The sequence below is a fragment of the Amblyomma mixtum genome, chromosome 1 (genome assembly GCF_055824585.1).
Source record: "Amblyomma mixtum isolate Tamu chromosome 1, ASM5582458v1, whole genome shotgun sequence".
NCBI lineage: Eukaryota > Metazoa > Arthropoda > Arachnida > Ixodida > Ixodidae > Amblyomma > Amblyomma mixtum.
The window spans coordinates 318,341,528-318,366,290 of NC_143012.1; the positions used below are offsets into that span (position 1 = coordinate 318,341,528).

General features: G+C 45.6%; 1 protein-coding gene across 3 annotated transcripts in view; it reads left to right on the forward strand.

Annotated features, from left to right (window-relative positions):
* Positions 1–24,763, forward strand: part of LOC149372620 (uncharacterized) — an 84,169-nt gene that overhangs the window by 8,606 nt on the left and 50,800 nt on the right. The window contains exon 1 of one of the 3 annotated variants that reach the window (XM_089567145.1): positions 17,314–17,448. The exons of the other annotated variants lie outside the window; for them this stretch is intronic. The gene's annotated coding sequence lies outside the window, so the exon portion shown is untranslated. Of the gene's footprint in view, positions 1–17,313; positions 17,449–24,763 lie in introns of those variants that run through there. 3 annotated transcript variants of the gene reach the window in all.

The window sequence follows — 24,763 nt, forward strand, 5'->3', positions numbered from 1 at the left end:
ACAAGCCATTCTGGAAATCGCCAATGTCAGAGCTACCTGTTCGCGAGCGCTTGTAGTGAGCGTTCTTCAAAGGCCAATGGCATACCCCACAGTTCAGGACAAAAGCTTGTTTATCAGGGAAGAGTTTATGATCACAGATTTTTCCGTATATTGCAAGATTTCACTATAACAATCAATATATCGACAGATCTCCCGTCGACAGGCTCGCATTTTTTTGCTATTAATGTTTTTGCGATCGTCAGAGGTGTTTCCCATTGGTTGTCTATTGCAGTCTTAACTGCTGAACGCGAGCGATGCAAAAAATTTAAAAGAAGATTTTGCTGCACATGAACCATTGACTTTCCTATTTTCGAAGCAGTAGAATATTCCTACATTCAAATTTTTTTTTCCAAGAATGTTGAACATATTTCGCACGGGCTTCACGACCGACCTGAGCGCTGAGGTTTGAACAATAGTAGGTTTGAGCATTCACGCACAAGAATGTACAGCAATATATTAGTAGTGGCTTATTAAAATAATAGTTAAAAGGAAAGGAAAGATTTTTGCTAGTCCCTGTATCTACCATCGCTACTAGAAGCCCCTGAGCTCGGGCAGCAGTAATGGACAGATAGAAGGCAGACTGGAGAAATGAAGTGAAAGAGAATAGGGGAACACCAGAAGGGATAGCGCAGAGAGCGGTACTATATACTAGTGTTCTATTTACGCAATATACAGGCCAAGCGCGTCTGATGCTCATGAATGAATTTGTAGGCATCGCGTTCGAAGTATCCTAGCTTTCGGACAATTTGCGTGCATTCAGTGTGAGCTTACGGGGAGGGCAGAAAAGGCCAGGTCGAAGGAAGGCTCAAGAAGACCGTTTATTAGAGGTAGCAATCACTCTTTCTTTCTCTCTGTTTTGAGGTTCAGGCCCATGGTAGAGCTGAGGCTGGGGCCACAAAAGCTCAGGAGAAAAAAAAAAAAGCCCAGGCGCTCCTTTTGCTTGTCGCAAGCGACACAAGTTGCAGTTTAGTCACGCCAACGAGTCACGCCGCCGAGTCACACCATTCAGTCACGCCATTGCGCCACGGTCGCTTGCTTTCCCTCTATTACGGAAGCTCGTGTATTCCGGTTGCACGTGTTGCTCCAGCGTAGTAGTGTATAATGAATACCGTTCGCGTTCTTAGTCGCAGCCGAAAACTATTGTGCTCGCCAGCTGTCCAATGCGAGGAGAATGTGTCCAGTATAGTCATGGGAACCTAATGGCCCTAAACAACACCACCAAGGAAAAGCGGCCCGTGTTTCGCGTGGCGTGACATCAGCTGCATCGATGCATTCGGCAAACGGTGAAAATGCTGTGATGAATTCACGCGCTCAGCGCTTCCCTCTGCTCTCCCTCCTTCCTCTCTCCCCTCACAGCGCAGTGGTTACGGTGTGCACCCGAGGAGAAGTAGAGTAAAACGAACTTTCTTCCTTCAAAACCATTTTGTTTTGTTTGACACCACGAAATGCAGTAGCGATTGGCGCCTCGGGATAAGAGGGCGGAGACTGCGATGCACTTCACCACTGCCTCTGATTTGGTCGAGGCGCCATATTCTGCTTGTGCTACGATGAAGCTTCACCGCAACGAAACACCAAGACTGATCGTATCCAAAAGAACGAGAGCAAAACAAAACTACACTTCGCCACCGAAACCGGGATCCTCGAATAGTCAAGGCACTTTCTATGGCCTTTGTAGCTTATGTGCAATGAAACCCAATATAACTTACACTTTCTTACACTGTTTAAAACCAATGGCAGGTCACGAGTCACCCTTTTGAAACAAAATGCTTTCTGATTGACTAGTCGCTTACTACTATCACTAGGATCGACTTTCTTGCCAATGTTGCGACATGTGCTGCACATATACGTATGAATGCACATGTTGCAATGCATACGCATAAAATGCTGACCACTATAGCGCTGGAAGTTTGTTTTAAGTGCTATTAAATTTCGAAAGTGGTGACACTGATTTCTGCATTGGATTGAGAAGGTCACGAAGCAAAACTTCCATTCTGAATGCAATTATAAAACCATGCAATGAAAAGCACGCGCTTGTGAACTTGAAAATACCTAGACCGGAGGCTGTGCATTAGTGTTACAAGATAATAAATAAATAAATAAATAAATAAATAAATAAATAAATAAATAAATAAATAAATAAATAAATAAATAAATAAATAAATAAATAAATAAATAAATAAATAAATAAATAAATAAATAAATAAATAAATAAATAAATAAATAAATTACTCATACGCTGCTGAACAGGTGGCAGTCGAGCCCACTTATAACGAACCTGACAGTCGCCTGGATTGCGTTCATTGTATCGGTGATTCGTAGTAGGTGGTATTCTCATCTTAGAGACAATAATACGAAGTCCAGCGAAGCTGGCGTTTATTTCTTACAAAACTTCGTTATTAGCGTCGATTTCTTCCATACGGCGCTTTCCAGAACATATTAAGGATACGACCACTTTCCAGAAGTGGTCGTATACTTAATATGTTCTTCGCCGCGACCCTAATTTCCAACAAGTAACTGCTTTGAGAATACGATATAACTAATCGTTGTTAAAGCTTTCATGGAAACTAATGGCATGTCGGCCTCCTCGTCATCGTCATCAGATTCTCGGCGGTCGGGTATCGCTCATCCTTTGTGTAAAATGGCTTCGTCAGCATATGACTTAGCAATACCTGGCTCATGATCCGCACCAACGAAATCATCTCAGGCGAACTGATGTTCGGCCATCTCTGCATCAACAACAGGTTGCTAGAAATCCACTTGAGTCTGATCGCGCGAATGTTCCAGTGTTCTCAGTCGTTCCTTGGCTGATAACACATGCTTTATACGGAAGAAATTCCTCACGCACTCAGGTGTTAATCTCATCCACATTGCCTTAATCTCTTCCAAAGCTGCGAACAAAGATACCCGACTGCCATCTGGAGTGTGCATTTATATCAGTATGAGCTGGATGATTCGACATCTTTAATGCGTGAATGACGCTGTTTCCGGTGGTTGGGTTTTGCATCCGACATTTGGTGGCGAGAACAACGTTGTCACCACAGCCAGACAAGGCAACAAGAGGTGCCTTGCAAAGTTATCAAGCAGTAGTTGGGGTTCGTATTTTTTTTCAGAAGCAGAGATGCTTGGATTTGTTGGTTCATGATTTATGAAAAAAAAAAAAAATAAAAACAACTGTCTCTCCCAGCCCTTGTAATTTTTTGCGGCGTATTTTTTTCTGTGTATTTTTTTCGCTATGTCATGCTCGAACTTAACAAGCCACTTGGCGAGTAAATGGTGCGCAGTACTCATTGAGCCATTGGAACTTATGTGTATACGCACGCTCGTCGCAGGAAAACAAAAAAAAATCACACGCTATTCGACCCTTTTTGTTGGGCTGTAGTATACGAAAACGTAGCTTCCGAAGCACTGCAGTGCGCGAGACTTTCCACTGACATAGGGCCGCCACGATCGCTGCCGTTCCTCCTCATGGACATTAGGATGTTAACGCAAAACTTTGCCGTTCCTTTCAAGTGCAGGTAGCGCCTTCCAAGGCATGCGGTTTGGACCGCACTATATGGTAAAACAGTGCTGTTTTGCAGGCAATGTCTCGCTTTTTGTTTATTGCTTATTTGGGTGGCCACATTCTCTTCGGGGAAGGGCGCCACGAGGCGGTCCGCGTTGACCGCAAGCGCGAGTTTTTCTACCGTGAGCCGAGTTTACGGCGCTTCCTCATTCGTTATAACCGAGTTACGCCGCCAGAGCTGTTCGTAGTATCCAAGGCGCAGTTTCATTGCCCTTATGCATACCTTGTCCGTAAGACCGCCTTCGTTCGTAATGAGCGGGCGTTCGTTTTAAGGCTAAAGCCTTTAACGACTCATCGTTGTCGAAAGAAGGTTGTCGACAGAAGGTTGTCAGTAGAGGTGTCGCGCTTTCTTTAGTCAGACCAGAAAAAAAAAGTCTTCGTGCGCGATGGGATTCGAACCACCATCCTTCCGTTCCACAGCCGAGCGTGCTATTGGCTATGCTACTCCCTGCCAATGCACATGTAGTTCTCCTTGTCTAGGACGCCGGAGAGTGTTTGCAGAAAGGCGTCGAATCAGACTGATGCATCCCAAACGCCCTCGAGTGTCTCCGAATTTAAGATTCACAAACAATTGTGTACTGAATTAACATCTTAACCACACATCAGTGACACAAGCAGCAACACCGTGCTAAAGGCCTCACTGCACTTTAGGTCAACAAAGAGCCCCCCTGAAATCTTCACTGTGGCTGTTATTGATGGGTTCGACTGTTTTGAAATTCCAAAATCTGCTTAGTTCCATACTTGCTCCCTGTTACAATGGAAACATCTGTTTTGACTACCATGTCACGAAATTATGCTGGTAGTATGTAATGACATGTCTTGGTGCTCTTTCTTGGCTTGAAACGCTTCTGCACGGTTGTACTAAGCTACTCCTTTTACGATGCATTATATTTGAGACGAAGAAAATGGCTACCCATTTTCTCGGACTTTGTCGTTATTGTCAAGACGTCCTGCACAACGCTTGTTTGGTATGCAAGTGCAGCGGCACAGTGACGTGCGCCCAAAATACTAGTAATAGTTGCTAGTTCGCTCAAGTAAGGGCAACAACAAAATACAGTGAACTTGCCATCGTCTTGAAACAGCAGAGAGCCGCATAGAATCACAGATGAAAACGGCGAGACCGAGGTGAGGCCTCACGAAAACGGCTGCGAAGATGAACGGTGAGCACCAACAATTTCAAGCGACGACGCGCTGCTTAAAACGGCAGAGACCGTAAATCTTACCTGCCCTATATTTTAATGTCAACGGTACCCGCGTAAAACAGCGCTGTGCTCTTGACAGACAAACCAGAGAAATGCTGGGCAGACGCGCAAAGACACAGCAGTAGGTGCTGCGAACAAGGCTATAGGGCTGCGCATTAGACTACACAAACATCGGTTGAGCCAGCACATTAATGAAAATTCATACTTGGGAACGAATGTACGCCGACAGCCGTGATAACGTTCTTTGCCACCGCATTTATCAAAGTGTGTTTACTCTGCGTGTATGCGTCTGATATAAAACTCGGTGCAGGCACATTTTGGCCTCTGCATTCTTGCGCCTAACTGGAGTTCCTCTTGCTGTAGGTGAACACGCTTTGCCGGAGGCCTCCAGTGCGCTGCTTTCCTGCGACATGAGCGCCAGGCTGTATTAACGCTACAGCGTTAAGGCTTCCGTCCAGCGGAGAACCTGGCAGCGTTGGCAGTGTGCGAGAGAATGCGCGATTAATAGAAAAAGTACCTTTACGCGTTGAGCGTCCGATTTAAGAAGTGATTAAAACATCACAGATATTGCGGCTAAATTTGGTTAAAGGGATGTCTTTCTTTTGTGTCTTGTCCGACTGTCTGTGTCTTCGAAGTGATATGCAAAGAAGTCCCCAGGCCGCTGAAGGTAGCGTCATAGCGTCATACCCTAAAGGCGTAGCTGAAGTGTGTTCCGAAATGTTTAACTATGTTACCTCGCTCATGCGCACGTCTGTGCGCTCGTCATTTGATTAATGTTTCCAGTTGCACTATTGCTCTATCAGTGTTATCACGGAGCTTTTGAAGTGTCCCTCCTCGCGCCTGTCATTCAACTTAGGTAGATTTTGATCGCGTTTTCGAAAACTTACGTCATCCTAATAGGCGGTAGTATTGCTACGTACGTACTATCGGGAGCACGTTTATTGTAGCTGTATCTCGCTACCCAATCTCCTGGTATTATTCTCCTGGGAGCATGTACAGGCGCGGCCATAAGTAAACGGAGCACGCTATTGGGTTCGAAGTGCAATCACGCTTTCTCCATTGGTAATGAAGACACGTTGTTTGTCTACAAGAAAGCCCACCAACCTCCCCTACCAGTATGCGCGCACCACTACTGGAAATTTCAATTAGGTGACGCGTGAAAAATATTTGAAGACAGTTGCGTGCTCCGTTTACTTTTGTCCGCGCCTGTACGTTTCTTCGTACCTTCATACAATTCAGGCGATTGGCTTGTGTTAGTGCGCCAGAGTAATTTTTGTTCTGCATGCCTGCCTCGAGTAAACTTTTGCTACCGATAGTACACGTGTTTCAAGGACGAGCTTTTTTTTAAACAAAGAGGATCCGTCGCCCAGCTTTCGACTGAATGTACGGCCGAAAGCCGGGTTATAAAATTAGTGGTTTTCGAGGAAATGAAATGGAGCAGTCACTGTCTGACTTCTAGTTGGACACCTCAACCTCGCCATAAGGGAAGGGAGAAAGATAGGAGTGTAAGAAGAATGAGAGAAATGGGTGCCGTAGTGGACACCTTTGAGCGTGTTTGACTCGGCTACTGAGCCGGAGTAGTCGGGTTTGAACCCAGCTGCGGCGGCCGCGTTTAGATTTAGGCGAAACGCAAAAGGTACCCGTGTGCTGTGCGATGTCAGTGAGCGTTAAATATCCCCAGGTGGTCGAAATTATTCCGGAGCCCTCCACTACCGCACCTCTCCTTCTCTTTCCTCTTTCACTCCCTACTTCCTCCCTTCCCTTACGGCGCGTTTAAGGTGTCCACGGCGAGGTGAGGCAGTTACTGCGCTGTCGCTAACGAGCCAAAGCCACCTTTGACGTATTGGGGGAGGCGAAACACATGAAGGAGCCAGAGAGCTGTGCATGCGTTGTCAGTGCAGTTAAAGATCCCCAGGTGGTCTAAATTTTTCCGGGACCCTCCACTACGGCACCCTTTCTTTCTTTCTTTCTTTCTTTCTTTCTTTCTTTCTTTCTTTCTTTCTTTCTTTCTTTCTTTCTTTCTTTCTTTCTTTCTTTCTTTCTTTCTTTCTTTCTTTCTTTCTTTCTTTCTTTCTTTCTTTCTTTCTTTCTTTCTTTCTTTCTTCCTTTCTTTCTTTCTTTCTTTCTTTCTTTCTTTCTTTCTTTCTTTCTTTCTCTCTTTCCTTCTTTCTTTCTTTCTTTCCTTCTTTCTTTCTTTCTTTATTTCTTTCTTTCTTTCTTTCTTTCCTTCTTTCTTTCTTTCTCTCCTCCTTCCTTTCTTCCTTTCTTTCTTTCTTTCACTCCCTTCTCATCTATTCAATCACAGCGTGGTTGAGGCGTTCACCGGATGTGAGACAGTTGCTGTGCCATTTAATTTTTTTCAAAAACAGACTTTCTGGGCTCTCAGCGTCTCCTTGTCACACTGCGTGCACTCCTGCGGAGACAGCGTTTTCTGCTGTTCCTTTAGTGCCAGCCATGAATTGACTGTTCGGGGCTTTCATATCACGAATGTGAACCAGCGAAAAGGAGTGGTGGAAGAAAAGTGCCACTGAATGGGCACATTTAATCGGTGATTACGTGTGACAAAGCGATAGCATAGCCTCTTCCCATGAACTCCTATGCCTTAGACACCCACAGTGCGACCTGTTCCCATAGACAGCCTTGCATGTGTTGCGTACGGTTCAACTCAACGTTGGTTCAACTCTCATCCAATGGCTGGTTCATGTCCTGGCTAGCATTTCTGTGCTAGACGTCACGCACATTCGAACGCGATCAGTTAAGCACTTCTTCGAAAATTTAGGGGCACACGTGCATGCTTTGATTTACTGTTTGCCTCCGGACTGCTGGCTGGCGCAAGTAGCGACCTGCAGTTCTGTGCTATATCTCACGAAGATTAGAACTGACTTAGTCGTGCACTTGTACTAAAATCTGGGGGTCCACAATCTTCGCCCCGGAAACCACCACCTCACCTAATGTGACAGCGACACAACGCCGGCAGAACGCCTCAACGGGCTCCTTGTGGCATCGCGTAAACGTCAATTACTGGCCGCATCAGCTCCGTTTCGAAGGGCGTACAGTTCGCGGGCTGTCAGTGCTTCACGAGCTTCACATTCTTTTACAGCGGCAGCCATTGTCACCGAGCAAAGCTAAGCTGATCGGGCGTATTATCGCATGACTGAAACCCGGGACATTTTTTTCTTGATTTCGGACCTCCACAAAAATTATATTCGAAAACACTACACACAAAAAAAAGTAAAACTGACAACTCTGATGAAACCGGCATTGTAGTTTGAAGATTATTTAAGGTCTGTCAAGGTTTCAATTCTAGATAGCCACTGTGGCACGCACACTAGTGCTTTTTGCTCTTGAACACATCTGGGGATACTTTGTAGGATACACAGCTGCGCGGGCCTCAAGTTGCGATCACAATAAAAACCGGCCATGCGAGGCGGCCATGTGAGGCGGTCATAAGCAGTGGAGGCTGGTCGGCACAAGAAGCAAAATAAAGCCCGTCTTCTTTTTTAATCGCTTAGTCTCGAATACCGCATGAGTCGTACGAAAACTACTTTTTGATGGTTCTCTGGAAAAAATCCCAGACTACAATCCCTCCCAGCAGTGCAACAAAACGTGATCTATAACTTTAGGTTGCTTGCACATAAAGAAATGGGTTCCCCATCACATGTAAAAACCGCATTTATCTGGAAATGTTTCAAGTGACAATATTCTAGCGTGTAGCTTAAATGAAAAGGACTTCTTGTCCGGCAGAATCCTCATTTTCTTGGCTCGGTTCAGGGCATCCTGGCCTCGACCTCCACTATGCATAAAAAGGAACCGATAAAATGCTGTTGCGCACATCTCATTATAGTGTTTTTCTTGCCAGCAAAAAAGGTAATTTTCTGAGAAACGAATTGACAGAAAACGCAAACTAGAAACCACCACTTCCAAAAAACCGAACATAGGCCCCGGCACAACATCTGTGCGAACTATTTAGTCAAATAACGCACGACTAAATGGTGGAAGCTGGCCTTAAAACTATTTTGTTTATTTCTGGCACAGCCGTTATCATAATTACCACGGAAGTGCGCTTCTTTACCTAGAGTCCAAATATGCAATCAGGTATTGAGTAGCTTAATTGTAGATTATGAGTTGTAAAGAGTTTTTTGGTTTTTAATTGAGCTCTTCTTTACAAGCAGTAAGGCAAAACATTTTATAAAGTCTTAGAAATATCTATAGAAGTGCGTCGCCCAAGACGCACGTAGTGCACTGGTGCAGTTTTACTCTTCCCTCAGTGAAAATACATTGGCAAAAATTTCCATGAATAGAACGCACATAATAGTTTGGCTGAAACTTTAGGAAAGCAACTAAATAAATTTAATGCACAACTTAAAAACCAGTTAAAATAGCATCATCGCAGAGCTCTACTCCTCCCCAATAAATTGATGCCAAACTCAACTGGACTGCCGAAGGCAAACCAGAGAAAAAACCCGTAAAGTAGAGACTATACTTGTAAAGTCACGAACGGAGATAAAGAAACTCGAAGTCTGTGGGCGCCTATTGAGTCGCAGGAAATTGAGTAGTGGAAAAACGGCTGCAGCGATAGGTGCGCTGCTCTGATGCCATCTTAAAGAAGTGAAACGAAAGGGCACGAACGGAGATTTCAAACGATACCAAAACAGTGATGTTTGGAAAGTGCTTTCGGAGATGTGATCGCGTGGAATGGAACTTCATTTCGAAGCTCGCGCTTCGTTTTTCTACCGCGCGACTATCAAAATAATAATTTATTTTGTTCTTTGTACTCGTTAGAGCTTGCATATTTTGCGGATATATAGTCTGAAGTATATTTAACGCACAAAAAAAATTGCTTTTCAAAAAATCGACTTTTTTCGCGATTTTTCGCAGTCTCGACACCCGTATCACTCCTTAATGTCTGTTCGATTTGGCTGCACTCTTTGCTTCATTCCTGTAAAGTTCGGCGGCAATGTCTCAAGTGTGCAGTGCCAGCTCAGGCAGTTCAAGTGTGGTTTGTCACTGCCTGCTTCCAAAAAGAATGGTCGACTGCAGGCCCCGCCATCTGATGACCTTGGCGTTGCCAAAAAAAGTGCTCTGTCTGTGTGCCGCAAACATCAACGGCCGCTAACATCCCGGACCGCATAAATTTGAAACATTGAATCGCGAGGAAGTGTTGTCATCAACCAGGGTAATTGTGCTTTCCTGAAATAGGTCGCAGCATGTGTTACGCACACATTATTTACGAATACGCGACGAAATGTTGCCCGCGGGACTAGACTTCACTGCTCAGGTTGACAATACTCTTTCTTGCTCTTTCCACCTACTCTTTCGTCCCCGTTTCGGTGCATGCGAAACGCCAAGGCGCCCCTGTGCTGTGCGATTTCAGTGCACGTTAAAGTTCCCCAAATCATGGTCGAAATTATTCCGGAGCCCTCCATTGCTGCATCTCTTCCTTACTTTCCTCTATCACTCCCACCATCCTCCCTTCCCTTATAGCGTGGTTGAAGTATCCACCGAGAAGTGGCACAGTTACTGCGCCTTTTCGTTTTCACAAGTCACTACTTTTTCATTGACGTGAGCAACAAAAGAAGGAAGGAGATGTCGTGAAAAGCACGATAAGAAAGGCGCGTGGTGATTGATTGATTGATTGATTGATTGATTCAGAAAAGAGTATGCAGCCGCAGCCGGGCGAATGACTGCCGTTAAACCAGTGTTTGATGTGGAGCAAGAAGTCACTCGCAAACGCAAACCAATTTAGGCTGCCTTCGGTGGGTGAGGCTCAGTGTGCAGGTTTTCATGAATTGAAGCTGTTAGAACTGGGGGAGAAAATTCTAAATTTTCACGCCGCGGGAAGATGGTATGCCATGTTAAATGGTGTTTAAGGTCCCTCCCGAAACTGCACAATCCTGTGGGATAGGCCGCAGTGGTGGGCTCCGAATTAATTTCGACAATATGGGTTTCATTAACGTGCACTGACATCGCACGAGCGTGGTTTTCATTTGGCCTTCATCTAAATGCGGCCACCACAGCAGAACTCGATACTGCAACGTCGTGCTAAGCACTGTTACGTTTCGACTTCGTCGTGTGGAAAAAATGGCGCGGCTGCAGCGGAACGCCGACTGGCTCCGAAAGGCACGCTGGGTCAACGCTTGGATTACCCACGGAAGCAACGTCCGTCTGCCAGGAAGAAGTTTTCAGCGAGCGTCTCTCCTACACCGCGTGCGAACGCGCGTTCGCACGCATGAAATGCGCGGGAACGCCGCTCGTGGACATTCCAGCGTCTGCGCGACGTGGATGGCATCTTTCTCCCTCTCCCAACACGTGACGGGGGGCGTGTTCCCTAAGGAGAGAGTGTGTGATGGGTACCGCAGTGAACTTCCTTCCTCGGCAGGCCTGGCCCCCCATCTAGGGAACCTAGGGAAAGAAAATGCTTTAAAAACTCGGCAGCGAGTACGGCCGAGTGGTCTCACCATCAGGGTCTCATCATCCAGCGTTTCATCATCGAGCGTCTCGTCATCGAGCTCCTTACTTTGTACATAATGTAAATTAATTGTATAAAGTTTTTTCCTCCTTGTCTTTCCCGCATCCTCGTCTCCGACCTCCCTCATTCTCTCTCCGGCCCGACCATGCTACATGATCTTTAACAGCACCCGTAAACCATAACCATTGAGCCACCGCAGCGGATAGCGTCTTCAAACCACAGAAGCTGAACGTCTAGACCATCAGTGCGGAATCATCGGCAGCGCGCTCAGAGCGCGTCAAGTGGTGAAGCTGAGATCGTTAGGAACAACCTGCACTTTCCAAGAACTTGTCGGCTGAGCACTGAAAAAAAATAGCCTCTTAATTTTTCTTTCTTTTTTTCGGGTAAGTTGAGGCTGAGAAGAAAGTATAGGGGACTTAATTTCTTTAACCTGCTTGCTTCTATTCTTGCAAAGCAGGCAGCTATAGAGCCCTGCATGATTCCGTGCTTTTTTCGGCATCATCCAGGAGAATAGCCGAAGCAGCAGAAGAAGCAGACGACATGGTAGCATACTTTAAGAATCCAATTTTACATTTTCTTTACGACGTTGTTTCGTCCATGTACTGTGATGCGGAAGTTCTGTAGCTTAACTATTGCGCGACGGAAAATGCTAAATGTAAAACCAATGTGAGGTAATTTTAGGTTTTATAGTTTTCTTTTAAAGTAAAATTTTCATCGGTTTTATAGGGACACTGCATTTACTCTCTGCGTGGCCGTCATTACAGTTTTTCCGTTTTTCAATACTTTATCCTCTTGAGCTGTTCTTCCAACTCGCTGTAGTTCGTGTAAGTGGTCCCTGTTCACTGTTTTTCTAGCGCCTCGAGGGGCGGCGTCTGGCCAGATTCTTTCCTTTCTTTTCCGGATTTAGGCGCCATAAAAATGAAATTCTGTTTTCACTGGCAGCCCCCATAGCTTCTAATGATTAGAACTTTGTCCTAACGCAAATAATGACAAGTTTAACCTAACGCTATCTGCCCTTAGGGTGCAGCAAACCAGCGATTTCCGACTGGGCAAGATGAAAGAATAACGGATGTTTTATTTTCCCGGAACACGTTCATATAGAGGGATAGAAAAAGAGGATAAAAGGATGTGAGGTTAACTAATGAGAAGGAGCCTGCACTGGAGGAGAGGGAATGGAAAGATATAAACGGGGATGAAGAAAATAAAGTTTGGTCTCATTAATGCTACAGGATTACAAAAAAGAGGGAACGATGAAGCAGGCGCGTTTAAGATTTTCTGGACGTGTGGTTATAGACACTACGATAAACCTCGCGCTATTGAGGAAAACCAGTTTGTTCTGGTGGGCCGTCTACGTCTGTGATTAGAACATACAAGCAAAGAGTGGCGCTCCTATACTTGGGCTCCTAATTCAAGTTTCTGTTGGCACAGAAACTTGTAGGATTAATTTCTTGATCCTCTGCGCAGTTCTCACTTTCCGTGTCCTCCGTCATTAATGAAATGCGTTACGTTTACTACTCTCGTCACGTTGTTTTCCGTTTCGCTTTCAACTCCGTTTCTTCTGTGTCTTGCTGAGATAAGTGCGCTACTAGCCATAAACAAAAAAAAATTCTTCTGTTGGCTCGCTTTATTTAATGGATCTATAAATTTACTTTGAAACAGTATACGCCTTTCAAAATGAATTTGTGTTGCTGTTTTATACCGGAACAGATCCTCATAGCTCGTGGCATAGAAAAGATTGTCTAACTGAACAAAGAGCTGAAGGCGGGGGGGGGGGGGGGGGGGGGGGGCGCAGCTTTTCAGTGGCCGTGCATTTGATCCATGTTTACTCCGCTTTTAGCACTCAACGTGAATTCAGTGCACTTCGAGGAAGATCAAAATGAATAATTTTAAAACACTGAATTCATGGCGACCTTGAGAACCGTTTTAGTAACTTCTGCCGCATAAAATCATCGCTTAAGCAAATTTCAGCCTATCCGACAGCCGGAAGTAGACCTAAATATTAAATGATGGCAAGGTTTTCCGCGTAATAAGTCGCGCCTTTATAATGTGAGGCGCCCAATCAACCTAGTGGATAGGCACTGCGTGCTTATCTCTACCACCGTCGTTTTGCGCAATGGCGGAAGCCCGATAATTTTATTTCACCTCGGATGCACAGCCGACACACTCTTAGCGCGAATACGCCTGTATGCGATTAAAAAAGGAGTAAATTTTCCTCTAGCACACTTAATGAACATTGTAATTAACATAATTAACATTAATTAACGTTTTTGTCATGTATCTATAGTGCTTCATCCATGTCATTCAAACACACGCAACACACATAAGTAATATTATAGCAATATAGCAATATTATGAATGAATAAAGCACAACCACGATGAACTGTGCAAAACCAAGGAAAACAATGCGAAACAATGGGCACACAATACTATAGCGCAGCTAATTCGCAATTCAACTAACTACGCAAATCGACGGTCGTTTTTCATTTGAAACGGTTTGCCTTGCCTTCACGATAGTTGACCATGACCGCATGAAGTTTCAAGGAAACTTCAGAACTCTGTGAGAGTTTTTGAAATTGTACTTGCGTTAGTGGCGATGAATTATTTAATTACTGGTGAATCAATTGAGCTTGTTGAGACGAGTTGTTTTGAGATTGGTCTACATTCGGCGAAGGCAGAGCTAGTGTTCGCCAGCGTAGTTGGAAACCTAGTTGACTTTTCTGGCAAACATTATATGTGCCTAAAAAAATTACACCATTAAAGTTAGTCTAAACGAATCGAAATAATGAAATAGCGGTTGTTGAGAGCAGTGAAAATCACGTAAATCAGAGGGAATACTTTTCTGGAAAAAAAGAGGGGGGAGGGGTGTTGCATACACATTGTGTGGCGCGTTAGTCGAAAACACACACTGTTCGCTCCAGTCGCGAAAAATGAAGGAGATTGTCTGCCAAACGAAACTGAAGTTTCCAAAGGAAGCGTAAGTATTGCGCACTTGGATATGATTGGGCTGCCCTGGATTAAGTATTACCATCGGACGTTGTTGGAGTTTCTTCGAGAGTTCAGTGTGTGTCGCTATTGGTAATGTAATACTTCATGCCAGCAGGCACACTGTCACAAGAAAAAAAAAAGCGCCTAGCGCTGATCTGAAAGTTTTTGAGTACCTTTGGTAAGTTAAAGCGCGTGCATTTTTTTTTCCTCTGCCGAAAACACTTCAATGTTTTGTGGTTCGCTGCACTGAGTTTTTCTTAAAAGAAATCTCGTTACGGTAAAAGGAAATTATGCACCTTTTAAGAGACATGCTTTCCCCAATAATCTGAAGGGAACGAATGCACGTGGTGCAATATGCAAGTAATTTAGGGAGTTCAATGATCATCCCGTTGCGCTGACAGCCCTGAAAATATATCAGGCAGTGATTTCCAGTATTATGCTAGCAGGCTTTTTATTTGTCCAGGTCACCTGCAAACAAGAGCTCTGACATTGTTTAATTTCGCAGCTTGGTATGGGCGACAGTGAGACGCTTTGCCTTGGGCTAATGCTCGTTGCTTTTGATGGCACTCGTAACAAGCTCTGGGACATCGTCTTATGTAGATAGCAACTCACTTCCGGTTTCTTTTTTTTTTATAATTGGCTGGTGCCCTCTGTGACGTCACGAGTGAAAGCCGGGTGGCATTGTCGTTTCGCTGGCTTCAGGTCTCAAAGGCGCTGACCGATGGCAAAGATACAAAAGAACGAAACAAACAAGAATCGTAAAAAAAAAAAAACATGCGCTGTCGCAAAAATTTATTCTGGCAGCTCATAAATAATGTATCCAAAATTTGCCAGTAGTCCGCTTTCCGCGATTTGTAAACTCGTGTCATGAAAGACATGACTGGAGTCGTATAAGAAGCACACTACGTGGTTTTGCTAACACCATCAAAGACCACCAACCTCCGTCTTGCGTTTGCAGCCAAGTAAGGTGACAATATCTTTCCGGGATGTCTGTATATTGCGGAACGCAGTGCAGTGCAGAACTCGCATTAAAATTTATTTATTTATTTATTATTAGTACCTCAAATGCCCCTTGGTGTGGGGTATTACATGAGGGATGGGCATAATGTTCAATTGAAGAGTGGCTGATCAAAGTGGCTGAGACCGAGAGCGTCATTCCACCACCCAATATGAAGCTGTTTACTACGCCCGAGCTGCGCTCATGTCAGACAAAAAGGACACAATTGTTGGGTCCGAACGACAGGGCTTTCAATATGAGACATAGCCTGTAGTTCAATGAAACTACCTTTTTGGGAGCCCTTCGCACATACTCAACGCGCGCGTTGCTTTGAGGAATAGTGTTCAGTGAGCATATTTAAATTCCTAGTTATCGTCTTCAGCCCTTCCAAGGATCACTACCGCCGACTGTTTCAAGCTTGTATAAAAACGCCGATGACCTCAAGCGTTTTATTTGTAGCTTACTTTAGCTGGAATAGGAGCGAGCAACCACTGAATGCAGAACTCATCGTCGTCATGAGCGTAATTTCAGGTTACTGAGCGAGATTTACAACGAAAACCTTATTTCAGCTTTCGGGTATTGTGTCAGTGCACTGCAGGTGTGCCTTCTAGGTAGTTCAAGTAGATGTTGTATCTGACCTTAAGGTGCTACAGTAAGCAAAACACTAGTTTGACCCCATCGTCTTAACCACCACAGCAATTCACTGTGGTATCGTCTCTGCGCAGCTTATTTTATCTGAACACCTGTATGTGGAAGAAACAATTCTTGGGATTTCGGAGACCTGAAATAAGAGAAGACACGACCGCAGTAAAGCGAGATACTGACAGCACTTTATAATTTTATTCGGCGCTGCATGACTGCACGCGACAGCGCCTGCCGTGTTCAGAGTAAACGGCAATCCAGCACATAACGGTCGCATTAGCGGGTTTCGGTGTAGCCAGTGTTTTTACAATGACGAAATGTTTCGATAAATGCAGAAACTCGCTCTAAAAAGAGGGTCTTAGGACTGCCATGGGTTATTAAACTTTTTCGATCATCAAGTGTACGAGCAAGCACTTTAACAGGAAGGCAGGCCTTATGCATTGTGGAGTTAATATGAGAGGTGTTAATGCTGTGCCGTTCTTCGAAGGAGCGAATAAAGGCAAGAAAGGAAAAAAGAGAGGAGGATACGGAGGGTTCGACATGTGCGGCTCCAAGAAATAGAGAGTAGGCTTGGTTTGGTTTGGTTTATTTGGGTTTAACGTCCCAAAGCGACTCAGGCTATGAGGGACGCCGTAGTGAAGGGCTCCGGAAATTTCGACCACCTGGGGTTCTTTAACGTGCACTGACACCGCACAATACACGGGCCTCTAGAATTTCGCCTCCATCGAAATTCAGCCGCCGCGGCCGGGATCGAACCCGCGTCATTCGGGCCAGCAGCCGAGTGCTATAACCACTAAGCCACCGCGGCGGGGCGAAAATAGAGAGTAGGAGGCCCGTATGACCGCTAGAAGGGGGAGCTGTAAAACAAATAGTAAAATATGTAAAAAAAAATTGAGCGTGCAATTTGATAAATCCTTAGAGGCGATCGAGGCGCATACTTTCAACGGACTCTTTTACGCACTATGAGGTATCCTTGCTTTTCGTTTCCAGCTCTGTGTGATGACTTCTCGAGGCTCTAATGCTGTTTGTTTTGTGTATTGTTTCTTCCGCGTCATGCGTCCGCTTTTTCTTGTCGTCGTAAACACGGCGACTTGTACATTGTCCGTCGCACTCGCCGCCTCCGCAACCGGCAAATCAAGCCGCACCGACCCGCGCCGAGACATCAACGCCCGGCCGAGCGTCCTTTCCCTCCTTCCCTACCGTCCCCTCTCGGGCGGCATCGGCGTTCCGCCGGGGCTCACGTGGTGCCGCCGTGACGTCCCGCGTGACGTCAGAAGTTTTCCGAGGCCTCCCATTGGCTCCGGCTCGAGCCGGCGGGGAAGGTGGGTTCAAAAGCGCCGGCCCGGCTGCCGCACTTCGGGAAAAAGTTGGGAGCGCACTCGCGGCGCACAACCCGAAACCGACTCGCCTCCTCCGGCCCGCCGTCGAAACTCTCGCCGTGTCCTCGCCGTCGTCGCGGTCGCTTCCGCTTGCTTTCCCCGGGAGACCCGTGGTTTCCCGTCGCCCCACTTCGCCACTCCGACCCTCGGCACAGGGCACACAGTTCGTCAAGGTGAGTCTTCGGCGAACAGTTTCTTATCACGAGATCCCAGTGACAAGAAGACGTAACTTACTAGCTGGTTTACGTCCAGCATGCGTAGAGAGAAAGTGCCAAAGAAAGTGACAGGTAAAGTCTTTAGCTGTAAAAGCAAGGAAAGTCCGTATTGCTTCCAGGATGCCAGAAACAGCGAAGTTTTCTGCCTCGGTTTCTTGTCGGCTGATACTCAAGCTTCAAGTGACTATAAGTGTTTGTTATCTGCAGAATCATTTTTTTTGTGTAAATTTAGCTTCATTTAAGGCGAATGTGCAGCGAGTTTCTTATTAAAACATGCTTTTCACAGTTCAAAGTTTTCGCTTTTTGATCCGGAAAATGCAAGAAAAAACTAGCAAACTTTCTTCGGTGGAATGAGGAAATACTGCAGATCAGCACCCATGAGCGTATCTAGTTTGCTCTTACGTAGCAGGAACTTTAACCGGGTGCGCGATAAGTTCTCCCAGCCGTTCTGCATCCCCATTTTAAAGTTTCTGCATTCCAGATATGTTTTTTATTAGGGTACCCGCATCTCTTTACGGACTTTTCCTTGCCAGCTGCAGCTAAATGGCCTTCATTGCGAGTACCTGGAGACTTGTTTCAGACGCGTCATTAGCACAACATTTTATCTCGGTGTTACAAAGCGCCTTCGTAAGTCAGTTATCTGGCTACACTCAAGCGAGAGCAGCCCATTAGATGTGTAAAGGCACTAACAGACCCTATTGCACAAGTGTTTTTCATGAAATTACGGGTGTATTTCTGGAAGACGTTACTCGATGACGCTAGCACTGATATTTTAATTGGTGTCTTGATGACATCAATAACATACATCGCCTAGCGGGGATTGGGCAAACTCCCGTATTAAAATTGTGATGTGCGTTGCTCTTGGCCATGAAGAATGCAAAGGCGTCGTTTTCAACGGGCACATGGCAGCTGTCGCAGCTGCTTTTGCTTAATAAAAGGCGAAAGAAAACTATTTACAAGGTCGAGACACAGTTACTAGTTTCCGCTTCATAAACATTACGAAATTAAACAGAAAGTCTGTGGATGGTTGAAAACGTGCGCGGATTTGTGATATTAGCGCTTAAAAAGTTAAGTCGAGCCGCTGAATAAAGGAAAGCACGAGTGCGGTTTGTAGAACAATGGCCTAAGTGAAGCGGCCGCTTTGCACCGAGAACCACCTCACTGGAGCATTGATATGCCAAGCGCCCTTCCTTGAAAATATGGCCGCAACGTCTCCGCTTCATATCCCCAGAACATGTAAAGGCGTTGCCCTAATCCGCTGGGTAATTGACGACAAGGAGAGAAACACGCATGGTATAAAATGGCAACCCCGCCAATTTTCGCACAACCAGTATATTTCTTCGCGGTCTGTCCCGACGTGCGCGAAGCGCTAACTCGATTTGCGTCATTGTAGCCAACCAGCTGCCTTGTACCTTTGCGTGGGAAAAGGAAAGAAACGAAGAAAAGGTAACCGGATTTTGCCCGCAAATTCGAGCTTTTTGCTTTAATGCGCATTAAGAAGAAATCACCGCCTGCCTTTAGATCAGTGGTGTTTTCAACGATACGAGCGGCATGGGTGGGCGAAGGGTAGTTGGTGGTTTAATAGTTTTATTCTTTTTTATAGTGAACTTGGTGTGCTGTGTGGCATGTAGGAATTGATGAACTGAGGTGCTTCGCTGTGGAAAGGCAGGTCTTAGTTGGCGAATTTTCTTGACTTATTGGCGTGCCACTCAGTAAAGTATTTCCAAGTTTGAATGCGTGAACAACTAGATATGTTGTCTTCGAAGATGCCTAATGAATTTTATTGATGTGAAAACTGTTGATAAAAATTATTGCCGCTTTCTCAGCTAACGAATGCGCGGGTGCAGAGAATGCGATGCCTTCAAGAGCGTTGCTCCAGCTTCGCCTAAGAGGACTCCGACTGAAATACATTTGTCTCCAAAAGTTACTCAGCCACTTAGCGTGTGACTGAAAACAGCCGTCGAACGGTGCTGTAGGCTTCTGTTTAAGTGAAGCTCTAGAGTGTTTAAAATTAAAACAACTAAGCTACTGCTTAACATCAACACGTCATAAAAAAAGCTGCGTGCGCGGCGGTGTTCCCGATGCTGTTCGAATTTTCGAGCACGCTGTTCATCTACTAGCACACTTTTAGCAGGAGGCGGCTTCGTCGACTACCCGGACAAGGCATAGAATTTAGCCCCTGAACATTGGCTGCGCTCATCTAGCGGCAATGTTTGGTTTCACAACGAAGCCTTCCGCCTCATGTAGAGCTGGATTTTGCCATTACCGACGCTTTTTCTCACAGTCTCGGCTACTGATTGCGGCGGAACCGACAGTCCCGCGTCTCTCACGCCATAGGAGCTGCCCTACCTCCGCTCTGAGGTGCAGAGAAGACAAAGTGGTCGTGGGCACGTGAGGCGCGCTCGTCTTAGTCAGCCGCTTGATCTTGCTGCAGCATCACCGGCGCTCAACCGGTAAACGAACCATTAACAGCCTAGGCCCGTGCGAACTCCGCTCTGAGCTGTGGAGAAGACGAAGCGGTCACTGGCGCACGAGGTACGCTTGTTGCAGTTGAACGGCTTTTCACTGGTTAACAAGCCCATCGCGGCTGAGCTCCCTGTAACAACTTTTCACTCTTAAACAAAACTCTTTTATGGTGTTACGCCTCCGCAACGCTCGGAGCTGGACAGGAATCTCGTACTATATGCGACTCATTCACCAATCTAGTCGTACGGCATAGGACCCTCAACTTTCGAAAACCGTTGAAAAAACGTGAACGTATTTCGGAAACAATAAGAGCTAGTAGAAACACCCCACTTTCTCGCGTGAGCGTAAGTCCCAAGCGCACACGTCATGCTCTAATTTGCGGAAAAGTTTTATTGAAGAATAAGCGCCACCACACGCATGACCTTGTCCTTAGACCAACTTGTTTTGGTTCACTGAGCCTGGGCACGCTTTTGAAATGTCTGAGAAAACGTTCTAGTCGACCTGATTATCTCTGAAAATGATGGCGAGAGTAAACCGAGCGCGCGAAGTCTGGTTTGCTCGCAAATGGTCTTCAAGAAAGCCTTTTACTGCTGAGGAGCGGTTCAGGATCTCTGTACAGCATCTCGCTTGAGCGGTCTTTATGCGTGCCAGGGCAGACCCTTGCTTATGCATGTGCTGTGGTTACATTCGTACTGCCCTGATTACGGCTCTGCAGGTTCCTTGTTATTGAGAGCGGGCCGAGCCCTTTCGGACACCACGGCGCGCTACAAGAATGCCGGCGGGCTTTCTTGATACGTTGTGCATTTCTCGAGACCGGCATGCCCGCTTTTTCCATCGCAATGCACTCGAGTCCAAACCGTCTCTCGTTTCTAGCTCCCTTTCAAATCCCTGCAAAAAAGAAACAAATAAATAAAATGTGCAGCGATCGATCCATCTTTGTCGTTAGCTAGGGGCGCCTCTTCTGTTCTGCCCTTTCACAATGCTACAGCTACCTCCTTTTCTGTATTTTAAACCAACCGGAAATGCAGAGATGGTGTGCTCTGTAAGGAGAAAGCGGGCTGGCTGCTTCCGGTTACAACGAAAGCAGGATGGCCAATTACACGAAGCGCATGCGTCTGGTAACAAATGTGTTCTTGCATAGCTATAGCTGCGGTTGGTCCATTACGCAGGGCTAACCACGAAATGTTTAGTTAACGTTTTAATTTGTTCTTGTTCCTCGAATGCACTATCATTCTAGAAAGAACCTCATTTAACTATGCTTCTATTTTTTACTCTACTTATTATGCTGCTAAGTATGCGCAATGCAAGCTTGTCTTGTTTTCAAGCAGATAAAACAAGAGAGGTGTTTGACGCGATTGCATTCGGGCAACTCGAAGGGACTGGAAAAATTTCTCCCCTCCGCCATGCTCTCAGTCATGGCTACGCAGTTCATGAATTCAAGCGGACGCTTGGATTTCTGCACATAATCTTTCTAGCGCAGCCACCCACTTTCCTTCTTTCTTTTTCATTGATAGGCGACCATTAAGTACGATTCTTCACGCATCAGCATTAAACGAATTTACACTTATCATTCTCTTTCTTCATGTTATGCTGTTGATGTTTCCGCCCGTGCCGAAGCAGCCGCGCTTGCTCTCTTAACACTTAGCGCCTCCCTAAGCCTTTGGAGAGGGAACTGAATGGAATGGCTGCAAGAAAGAAATGGACAAAAGTTCTTGCCTTGTGTTCGTTCGCCCTTGAAAGAAGCGCCCGAAAAGCTTTCCCCCGGACTAAGAATTGCTGTCGTTTATTTATCTGCGCTAAACGAACTGAAGAACTTTGAAAATCAAGAAGCTTCATGCCTCAGGGTGAATTTGGCGTCGCTTCTGTGTTCCTCGCTGCCTGTCACATACTCTGATACCAGACACTTTCACTGATTTTCACTTTCTTTCTTTCTTTCTTTCTTTCTTTCTTTCTTTCTTTCTTTCTTTCTTTCTTTCTTTCTTTCTTTCTTTCTTTCTTTCTTTCTTTCTTTCTTTCTTTCTTTCTTTCTTTCTTTCTTTCTTTCTTTCTTTCTTTCTTTCTTTCTTTCTTTCTTTCTTTTTCTTTCTTTCTTTCTTTCTTTCTTCCTTTCTTTCTTTCTTTCTTTCTTTCTTCCTTTCTTTCTTTCTTTCTTTCTTTCTTTCTTTCTTTCTTTCTTTCTTTCTTTCTTTCTTTCTTTCTTTCTTTCTATCTTTCTTTCTTTCCTTCTTTCTTTCTTTCTTTCTTCCTTTCTTTCCTTTCTTTCCTTTCTTCCTTTCTTTCCTTTCTTTCTTTCTTTCTTTCTTTCTTTCTTTCTCTCTTTCTTTCTTTCTTTCTTTCTTTCTTTCTCTCTTTCTTACACCTCAGTTAGAGGCTTGAAGTTGGGTGGACACACACTCATTAAAGGCTGTACCTCACAGCGCGAATAAGCATCTCATTCTTCTTTACTGAGATTCAAAGTGAGGGCTACCTTTGCAGAGGCTATTTGAGGGCTTATTTGTGAACACGAATCTCCCCAATTTCTTCTTCTTGGCTGCATTGCTCATATTATGGCCATATTGCTTGCAATTAAACTTTTCCCCCGTTTTCTTTGGTAAAAAAAAAAGAAAAAACTAGAGCGTTGTACGAGGAGATGCTGATAAGTGTTGAGCTTTACGCAGAAAATTTAACCGTAGAAGAATAGAACTTGCTAGTTACGCAACATATTCTTCTTGAACTTAAATGCGATTTTCACATCTGTCCGGCAATGTCTGTAGCCCCTTCAGAATGCAATGTAATATTTTATTTTATAGCAGTTGTATTTAGCACTTTAAGGCTGAAAATTGAACGCTAACTCAAATGCTTGAAATTAAGTTTAGAATATCGAAGTGAGCTGCGGAAAGGAGACTTAAAACAGTGACATTAAGAATGTATAATCGAGCAATATGCGTTAGAGAAGAAACACGAGTTTTGCTATCCTAGTTGAAATCGAGAAGACCATGTCCTGCGGAGAAAGGTAACTGATAACAGATCAGCGTGGCTGTGTTCATTCCAAGACAAGGAAAACGTAGAATGGAGCTGCAGAGAGTCAGATGAGCCGATAAGATTGGGTGATCTTCAGGATAAGTTGACAGCAGCTGGCGAGGGACAAGATTAATTGGAGGCCAGTGGGATGAGGTCTTTGTCCTGCAGTTTAAGCTACTGGGTTGGCAATGGTGAGGGAACAAACGCGGGTTAATGACATCCTAGCAGAAATCATGACGAAGAAATTAGCTTGGGCAGGGCATGTGATGCAAAGGCAAGATAACCGCTTGTCCTTAAGGGTAGCGGAGTGGATTCCAAGAGAAGGCAATCGTAGCAGGGGATGGCAGAAAGTTAGGTGGGCGTATGAGATTAAGAAGTTCACGGGCATACGGTGGCCGCAACTGGCAAAGGACAGGGCTAATTGGAGAGACATGGGAGAGGCCTTTGCCCTGAAGTGGGCGTAGTCAGGCTGATGATGATGTAGATAATTGATCTGGTGGCACTGGGGATCTAATCCTGCACCTCCCGCACACGTGGTGGACGCTCAAAACTCTAACCACCAGTGATTATCGGAACGGTGGCGGGCTTCTACATACCAGCTGACGGATGTCGAAGCTCTGGAGATTTGCCTCTTTATTTGTTCCCCGGCATAATCGGGGACGGGTTGTTTTCGAGCAGGCTTGTGCAGGAACTGGGAGACTTTGAGAGTATTAGGATAAAACAAGTATAAGGCAGGAGGAAAGAGAATTAGCGTGCATTTCTTAAAGAGGGTAGTACTTCTGTCTTCTGTTTAGAATCCTCAGTCCAGGATCCCGTTGTCGGCGCATGGCCCTTGCACTGTAATGAGCGGGTCAGCGCCGCCTGCCAGGAAGGTTGGCTTGGGTTGGGCATGGGGTTCGCCCTTTTGGTTCTGGTCACTCCAGAGATGGTGGCAAAGGGTGGGGATGCCATTAGAAGATGAGCAGTAGCGTGAGGTCAAATGGGGCGTTGAGGGTAAGCGAATACAATGTGTCAACACGAGCAGAAGCGAACCAGAGCGAGAAGATCGAGGCATTTTCTTGTTCTTCAGAGACGAAAAACAAAGTCTGTACGAACAGAGTCTGCACACTACAGCTGCATTTTTAAATCTTTCGAGAGCACGTCAACAGAAGAAAGAGAGAGATAACTTCCATGGAAAGCCGCAGAGTATAAGAAATACCAGGGGTCATGGCGCGTCAGTTCTTCTCGGTTAAGCAACCGTTGTTCTGGTAAAACCGAAGTAGTACAACAGGAAAGAAATTAACAGTGACAGGGAGGCCGTTAATAAAGATTAGCTCGCGCAAGCACTCGATCCGCACCGTGAGCAGAGTCATTTGCCGCGTCCTCATTGTCCTGTCCGCGCATCTATTGTTCGACCGAGGCGCCTTGGAATGACCTAAATGACCTTCCGGAACAGTAGCTTTCCCTCGTGTTACCGTCACGCAGAAGAGCACTGTCGTCCGCCGCCACACTGGCGTGTTCACATGGTTGACAGCAGGAACGAGCTGCTCACGTTTGAGCACCTCGCAGAAAAGCCCCGGCGCACTGGTCACGTTCCCCCCGCCAGCCGAGCCAAGCCACTTAGCGAGCAGTTCCTATTCTATCAAGTGCGCATACTCGCATCTGCTGCTCCTTTCGTAAGCCAGTCAGCACGCGCGCCTTTTTTACGGCACAAATAAATAAGTGACGTCACGTGGAGGAGTGCTGCTGCCGTTCACGAGGCGGCGCCGGTGCTGCTGGTTTGTCGCAGTGCCGTGTGACAGAAAATCGGCCGCCGCGGGTGGCCCGA